Source organism: Hyperoodon ampullatus, assembly GCF_949752795.1.
Source record: "Hyperoodon ampullatus genome assembly, chromosome: 18".
NCBI lineage: Eukaryota > Metazoa > Chordata > Mammalia > Artiodactyla > Ziphiidae > Hyperoodon > Hyperoodon ampullatus.
In genome coordinates this window covers 46,578,343-46,587,418 of record NC_136931.1, presented here as the reverse complement: position 1 = coordinate 46,587,418, position 9,076 = coordinate 46,578,343, and positions in this window count along the sequence as shown.

The window sequence follows — 9,076 nt, the reverse complement described above, 5'->3', positions numbered from 1 at the left end:
TTGTACTGGGACTGCCGTGTTTCCTAAGGGGTAAGTGATACCAAAGCTGTTTGGTGGGGGAGCCTGTCAGGAGGAACCTAGGAAGGGGGCATTGTAGCCATATCGATTTCATCAGAGTCAAAAGCAGGCTTGGATGCCCAGTTGGCTGAGGACTTGGCTGCCGTAAACCAGGCAACTGCAAAAGCAGTGATGGATAGGCTAGTAAAGACAGGAGCACTGGGGAGAGGGACTCCCTGCTGTTGCCTACTGGGGACTCCAAATGTGACTGAGAGGTGACTCCTGGGTCAAAGGAGAGGTTCAAAGTTGGGGTAGGGCTCCTGGCAGAAATGCAGGTGGACTGGTAGAGACTGGAACCTGTTCCACACTGAGTTGAGTGGTCAAATGGGAGAGAGCTGCCACTGGATCCTGGGGGAGACCAGGAGATAAAAGCCTGGGAAAGAAGAGTGGTGCCCATGTCAGTTACACCTAATCCCAAAGCAAGCTGGGAGGTAGGTCGAGTCTGCTGACTCCAACGGTGGAAGTGATGGGGAAGCAACGATGGGCTGCCCAGTGAATACTGAGGTACTGGTGGAAGTGAGGGAGGAACACAGTCAGTTGGATGAATGTGTGGGTGACAGCTGATCTGAAACAGGAGCTGGCTAGGGGCGGGGGAGAAGCTTGCTAAAAGAAGTTACCCATGAAAAACAATGTGTTTGCTGTCTGATACTGGAGTGCAATACCCAGTTTGGAGCTGCCTCTTAGATACCTACCCTTCCAAGGCAAACCACACACTAATGCTGTGACACAGAGCTGGAACGGGTGACAGACTGGGGCCATGCCAGCAAAGGTGGGAAAAAGGTGCCGAAGGGCAAAGGCCAGGGCCCAGTGGCCCTTCCCCAGTTCCTTTGGGATTCCCACACCTGGTTGCAGATGTTTGGCACCAGATGTCCCCCTGTGCTACATGAGCACTGCTCAGGACTGCTGGTGCTTGGTGCCAGCAGAACTGGGACCACAAGGGCACAGGGTCTGCAGCCTCCTCAGCACTTGGTCCAGGGCAGAAGCTGCAGCCATCTGTGCCTCTGGGTCTGCTGGCCCTTTCTCCATGAGTCACAGGAAGGCAGAGCCTGCTCAGAGCCAAGTGCTGGAGCAACCTAGATCTTGACAAAGTGGGTCCTGGCTTACCCGAGGTCAGTGAAAGAGAGACAGGGATGGAGAGGACAGGCATGGCCTCTGTTTTCTGCAGATACTGGTGCACCCAGGTGGCTAAGGATGGCTGCAGCAGGGCATGTGCTAAGATGGGGAAGGAGTGACCAAGCAGCACGGGCTGCAACTGACGCCAGCCTCTTGCTTTCGGGCAGCCACGACAGACCACACCAGTTTACCCACACATACTCCCTGTCTCATGCTAGTAGCTCAGGGCTACTGGACATTGCCTCCTCCAGGGACCTCTCTAGGTGTGCCTCCATGACCACCCTGGAAAAGCAGAAGTCCTCAGTGTCCCCAGAAGGGCTGGGGAGTTTTCTGAGGTGGGGCAAGAGCACCCTGACCTGACTTGACCAGACAGATGCTGCACCCCACAACATCCTTTCCAGGCAGGCAGGTACTCTTCAATTCTTTTTATATTGTTTACAAATTACAAAGAGCATTTAACCCTTAGAACCTTCCTCAGGCCACATGCATGGTAGTGGAGAAACCAGGATTTGAACTGAGGCTGTCTGATTCCAGAGCTCATGCATTATCTGCCTGACTGTGGTGGCTCCTCTTCACGTAGGCATCATGGGCATGCAGTGCATAGTAGGAGGTCTGAATTCCTTCAACTCATAAGGCACCCACAGGCCACACTGGGCTCTGCTCTCCTCAGGAGATGTAGGACAGAGATCAACAACTGTCAGGATAACCTGTCAGGCATTGTCTTCCAGTTGAACCTTTCGGGAAACCACACAGCTGTTTGTGAGTGACCTTCTCCCAGATGCTAGGACAAGATGAACAGCAAATGAGTGCAGACTCCACTCTGGTTTAAAAGCCTTATGTTCCAAGGCATAATCTCTTGTGATAATTCCACAGCCCTTCTTTGCCTTGAGACAAAGGAAATCCCTCCAATTCCTAACTTACTGAGAGATTTTTTTTGCAAGGGATGTTAAACTTTGTCAATTACTTTACACATATTTGAGAGATTCACATGGCTTTTCTCCTTTATTTTCTTAACATGGTAAATTACATTGATTGATTCTAAATATTAAACTAACCTTGCGTTCCTGGTACAAATTTCATTTGGCCACAATAGATTATCTTTCCATATTTAGTTAGATTTGATTTCCTAAAATGTTAAAGATTTTCATATCTATGTTCATGAGGTATATTAATCTGTATGTTTCTGTATTACTATGCTGTAGTATCAGTTTAATGCTACCCTCATAGAATAAATTAGGAAAAGCTGCCTCTTTCCCTATTCTCTGAGAGTTTATGTAACACTGGTAAAATATCTTCCTTATATATTTGATGAAATTCACCAGGAAAATTATTTGGACCTGCAAGTTTCTTCCTGGAAGAATAATCACTTGTTACCCTCTTAATGTCTTCCAGATCTGTAGCTATATCCCCCTTTCTTCTTTGATGTTGGTAATTTGAATTTTCTTTTTATTTCTTGATCAATCTTAGTAAACATTTATCAATTTTATTAGTCTTTTGAAAAATCCACTTTTAGCTCTGTTAATTTTCTCTACTGTAGATTTTCTTTTTCTACTTATATGTTTGTTACTTATTTCTACTTTGGATTTAACTTGATTTCTATTTCTCTGTTTTTAAGATGGAAAACTAAATCATTGCTTTTAGATATTACTTACTTTTTAATATACACACTTAAAGCTGCAACATTCCCTTAAGCACTGCTTTAACTGCACTCCACAAATTTTGATAAGTTGTTTTTAATTATCATTCATTTCAAATTATTTTCTAATTTGCCTTGTTATTTCTTTGACCCATTGCTTATGTAAAAGCACATGTTGCTTTATTTATAAATATTTAAGGACGTTCTAGATACATTAGTTTTTGGTTTCTACTTTAATTCCATTGTATGTATTCAATCTTTTTTTTTTTTTTTTTCCGGTACGCGGGCCTCTCACTGTTGTGGTCTCTCCCGTTGCGGAGCACAGGCTCTGGACGCGCAGGCTCAGCGGCCATGGCTCACAAGCCCAGCCACTCCGCGACAGGTGGGGCCTTCCCGGACTGGGGCACGAACCCGTGTCCCTTGTATCGGCAGACGGACTCTCAACCACTGCACCACCAGGGAAGCCCGTATGTGTTCAATCTTTTGAAATTTGCTGAGACTTATTTTTTCACACAGTATATGCCTATCTTTGGGAATAGTCTATGTTCACTTGAAAAAGCATGTGTGTTCAAATAATTTTGGGTATATTGTTTAAAATGCAATTAAGTCAAGATAAAATTTCTGTACTCATTTGGTTTTTGTCTACTTTTTCTAACTATTCATGAGAAAGAAATGTTAACATCTCCAATCATAATTGTAATTTGTATATTATCATTTATTTTGCCTTATATATTTTAAGTTCCTCTATTAAGTTCATAAATATTTAAGATATTTATACCTTCTCAATGAAGAGTCCTTAATAAAAGTGTGTCTTCTGCTATAAAAAATACATTTTTTAATGTGCACCAGAATACATGGACAGAAACTTTCACAGCAGCATCCTTTTGATTACTGGTAACTGAAAGCAATACAAAGGTGCATCAGCAGTAGCATGGATAGATAAATTGCTTGCTCAACAGCAATTTAAATGGATGATACACAGATACATGGAATAACACGGGCAAATCTTTATTTATTTTGGCTGCGTTCGGTTTTCCTTGCTGCACAGGGGCTTTCCCTAGTTGCGGTGAGCGGGGGTCACTCCTCACTGCAGTGTGCAGGCCTCTCATCGTGGAAGCCTCTCCTGTTGCAGAACACAGGTTCCAGGCGTGCAGGCCTCAGCAGTTGCAGCACGTGAGCTCAGCAGTTGTGGTATGCAGGCCCCAGAGTGCAAGGGCTCCAGTAGTTGTGGCACTTGGGCTCCACAGCTGCGGCCCTCGGACTCCATGGCATGCGGGCTTCAGTATTTGTGGTGCACAGGCCCAGTAGTTGTGGCTCTCAGGCTCTAGGGCACAGGCTCAGTAGTTATGGCACATGAGCTTAGTTGTGCCGCTGCATGTGGGATCTTCCCGGACCAGGGATTGAACCCCTGTCCCCCACACTGGCAGGGAGGTTCCCAGCCACTGTGCCATCAGGAAAGTCCCAACATGGGCAAATCTTAAAAGCATTTATTGTGAAGAAGATACAAGGGCAAACAGAACACATAATATATGATTCCATTCATATAAAGATCAATAACAGCCACAATCAAATTCTATTTTTAGGACTCATAAGCCATAGTAAGAACTATCCAAAAGTCAGGTAATACCTAGTTTTCAAATTAGGATATGGGATTCCTCTTGGTGTTGGGGGAAGATCCCATTGTGACTGGGATGGATCACTCAGGACTATGGGCACTGCTAATATTCTTTTGTATTGTCTTTAGTGGTAGTTAGTTACATAGGTATCAACTTTAGAAAGATTCGTTAAAACCTACATAAATATTTTAAAATTTCCTATGTGTATGCCCAATCCACAATGCTATGGGTGAAATTGTGTTTCCCCCAAATTCATATGTTGGAAGTTCTAACCCCTAGTACCTCAGAATGTGACTGTATTTGGAGATAGGGCTTTTAAAGAGATGATTAAGGTAAAATGAGGTCATAGGGGTGGGTCCTACTCCAATATGACTGGTGTCCTTATAAGAAGAGGAGATTGGGACGCAGACAACATGGACTGAAGGACAACCACGTGAGGACACAGAGAGCCAAGGAGAGGCCTCAAAAGAAACCGACCTTCCAATACCTTAATATTGGACTTCCAGGCTCCAGAACTGTGAAAAAATAAATTTCTGTAGGTTAAACCACCCAATATGTGGTACTTTGTTATGGCAGCCATGGCAAACTAATGCACATACTAAGTTTTCTTTAAGGGAAAAATTGGGATAAATGTAAATGCGGTTCTTACATTAAGTGCAACCACCATATGAAAACAGACAAAATGTGTGAATTTTAATGCAGCTAAAAAAAAAATACCTGACTTACTGCAATGAAAACACGAAGAAAAAGAATTGTGTAAATGGAACATTGATTAAAAAGAAAAAAAGACTGGGTATTAGGCTTAAGTCCCAGGTCTGTTCGTCATCATGGACAGGAGTGAGATGTCAACAGAAGTCAGTATTAATTCCTCACAGACCCAGCATATGAAGCCCCAGGGGAATATTAGGTAAAGTAGAAAGATAAATCCATAAAAGTGAGTGAAATAAAATTAAAACTTTTCCCAAAATGATTCATTTGTTTTCAAAACCAGGGATAATCAGAATTACTTGGAAGCAAACTATTATGATTAAGACCATTGTCTGAAAGTCCGACAAACCATAATTTGAGTCAGGTTGTGCTGTGCAGTGGTGGCTGGCATCCAGAGCCTGTAATAATAAGTTTTCTCATGTTCTAAATTGACATGAGGAAACCTGAGTTGTGTGGATAAGTTGTTACTAAATTCATATAAATAATTCCAGACCTACTGTAAAGAAAATATAAAATCTGCTATAGAACCTATAGATAGATATGGATCTATAGATACAGATAAGCTTACAGATAAAAGGGAACTGCGGTAGGCAGAATTTTGGAACCTATTATCTTTTGCCTCCTGGTGTTACTCCCATGAATATATTAGGTTACATAGTAATGAGACTTTGCATATGTAAGTAAAATTACTAATCAACTGACCTTCAAATAAGGAGATTTTCCTAGATTGTTTGGGTGGGCCTATTCTAATCTCATGAACCCTTAGAAGCAGATAACTTTGGCTGGTGGTAAAAGAGGAAAAAAGAGAGAGTCAAAGCATGAGAGAAGCACTCAACCCACTGTTGCTAATTTGAACATCAAGGAGATCACATGGAAACCATGGGCAGGAAACGAATTCTACAAAACAAAAACAATGGTCCTGGAAGAGCACCCAGGGCCCCAGATGAAAACTGCCATCCTAGCCAATACCTTGATTTTTGGTCTTGTGAGACCCTATGCAGAAGACCTAGTTGAGCCCTCGAACTTGTGATCTACAGAGACTGTGAAAGCTGTGTTGTTTTAAGCTGCTAAGTTTGTGGTAATTTTTTTTATAGCAATGATAGAAAACAAATACAGGGACAGACATGCAAGAAGAAAGAACTGAGACAGAAGAATTCAGAGCAAGTCAGCGAATGCTCACTGCTCTGTGAGGTAGTTCTGACTGTGAGATGGGGTGGGATCAATGTGGATAAGGAAACTGCTTCATTTTCTGTGGCTTCATTGATTAATTATATACATTAGGTATAATGAAGTTAAGGTATATTTCATATATGATGCTTCACCATAAAATTACTCAGGTGTGAACTGGGTCAGCTACAGCAACTACAGAAAACAGATCATCTATACCATATCTATTTGACATTAAAAACACTTTTACAGGGCTTCCCTGGTGGCGCAGTGGTTGGGAGCCTGCCTGCCGATATAGGGGACATGGGTTCGTGCCCCGGTCCGGGAAGATCTCACATGCTGCGGAGCGGCTGGGCCCGTGAGCCATGGCCACTGAGCGTGCGTGTCCGGAGCCTGTGCTCCGCAATGGGAGAGGCCACAACAGTGAGAGGCCCATGTGCCGCCAAAAAACAAAAGGAAAACAGTTTTGCTTTCAGCCCATATTTTTTGGTCACTGTATGAGTTTTGTACTTTGCTATAAAATCCTGTACCAATCGCTAAACACTGAGACTTCTGTCATGGGAAGGGTGTTCCCAGTACCTGGGACTTTCAGTGCTAAAAGCAAGACAATCTGGTCAAATCAAGGCAATCGGTTACTCTTCCCACCCGGTTCCCCATTTTCGAAAACAACTATTCCTGGAAGTGCAGGCCAGAGAGGATAGGGTGGAAGCAACAGAGATCAGAGCTTCAGGCTGCTCAGGCAATTGTGTGTAGGCCTCCCATAAAATGGGATATGCATAGAGAAGCAGCCACAGAAATCTGTATGGGTTCCCCTGGCTTTTTGGTGGAAGACTAAGCTGGGTGGGTTCTGGACGAGATTCCTTTTTTTTTTTTTTTTTGCCACTCTGCTTGCGGGATCTTAGTTCTATGACCAGGGATCAAACCCATGCCCCTACACTGGAAGCACAGAGTCCTAACCACTGGACCGCCAGGAAATTCCCTGGACAAGATTCTATAAGACCTGGTGAGAACGGTTGCTGGGGGCTGAGCACTGAATGGGGGTTGCAGAGGTCTACAGTGTGAGATTCATTTGAATCCTGAGCAGCCAGAGGGGAGAGACCTCCTCCCTGAACACCCTGGGTGTTCAGTGGAGACTCCAGAGAGACCACACCTTAGAAGTAACCCTGTGCCCCAGCATGCATGCCCCTTCTCCAGAGGGCCGGTGGCTGCTGGTAGAGGGTTTCAGAGGAAATGGCCACAGGCACAGCTGACCCACAGCAGATGGAAACTTTCTCTTCAACTCGTTTTAAAGTTCTTTTTAACTTTCCCTGTCAGTTCTTGTAGCTAATCGGTCTCCTGCTAGTAGGGAGAAATGACAGGCCCCTGAGAGGATGCTTAGTCCTCTCCAGGGTGCTTTCCCAGGGTAGGAAACCAGCCTAAGTCCCTGGCTTCTCTCAGCACCTGGTCTCAGAAGCTGAGTCCCCATCACTCAGTTGGTCAGGAGCTGCGTCCCGCTTTCCGCCCAGGGGACTAAGTCTTGACCTTTGGCTCCAGAGGTTGTCTCCACTTCTCCCTCCTCAGGCTGAGTGCTCCAGGCTGGCTCTTAGGCCGAGTCCCAACCTTGACCAGCAGCCGCCAGGAGGTGCCCGAGGAGGGGCCAGCCTGCCAGCAGCAGCCATCCTGACTTGTGACTTCTCCTTAACCCCAGAGTGTCTGATTCAGTAGTTCTGGGTTCACAAATGAGAAGTTTCACTTCTAAAGAGTTCCCATGTGATGCGGTTGCTTCTGGTTCAAAGATCAAACTCAGAGAAGCAGTGTTCCAGGAAAGGCAATGCTGCATGCTGTGCCAGGCCCCAGTCCACAGGGCTGGAGGTTTGCTCACTCCAAGGGGCAGACCCCAGGAGTTCTCACCGACATTCCTGAAGGTCTCTGCAGTGTGTAAAACAGAGAAATGGCCACCTGGGGGTCCTAGTCCCTCCACTGCTAAGGGACCCTGTGAGGAAGCCCCAGGATGCAGGTGATCACAAACCCTGGCCAAGCTCCACCCACAGAAGGCCCCAAGCCACTTGTTTCTTCTGCCTGGAACTTAAAAAGAAAACAAAAAACCCTACATGGCTCATTCCTCACCTCCTTCTAGTGTTTACTCAATTATCCTCTTACTAAAGAGACCTCCCTTACTGCACTGTGTAATATTACAGCCTATCTCCCTACTTCTCAGCACACAATCACTCTTATCCATTCTACCTACTACTTTCTACTTATATTTATATAATTTAGTATTTCTTCTTTCATTTTGCCTGTCTTTCTTGAAAATAATATAAGCCCCGTGAAGGCAGGAGGTTTTGTCTCAATTGTTTCATGATGTCTCCCATGCGCCTAGAACAGATGTTCACTGAACATTTGTTAGAGCAATGAATGAACATGCCACCATAGATCCCTGTTCATTTTCACCATTTTGGTAACTCTACATGTCCTCTTCAGTTTTCCCTCTAAGCTGGAAGGGAATGCTCAGTATTTTCAAGAATGAAAAAGAATCACATTTGGAGATAACATCCTATCCTAGGTGTGGAACATCCTAGATAACAGGTGTGGAAGCACTTTGGGCCTCAGTGACACCATGGAATGATAATTCCATTTGGATTTGTAGCCTTTGGAGCATTGGAAATAATATGTTTAGCCTCTAAGAGCATGCTGAGCTTGATGGACTATGAAATAATACGTAACAACACTTTGGTGTTGGCTCGATTGCTGACAACACTGCCCAGAAATCCGGGTGCCTTCCCTTTGAGAGGAAGCAAAG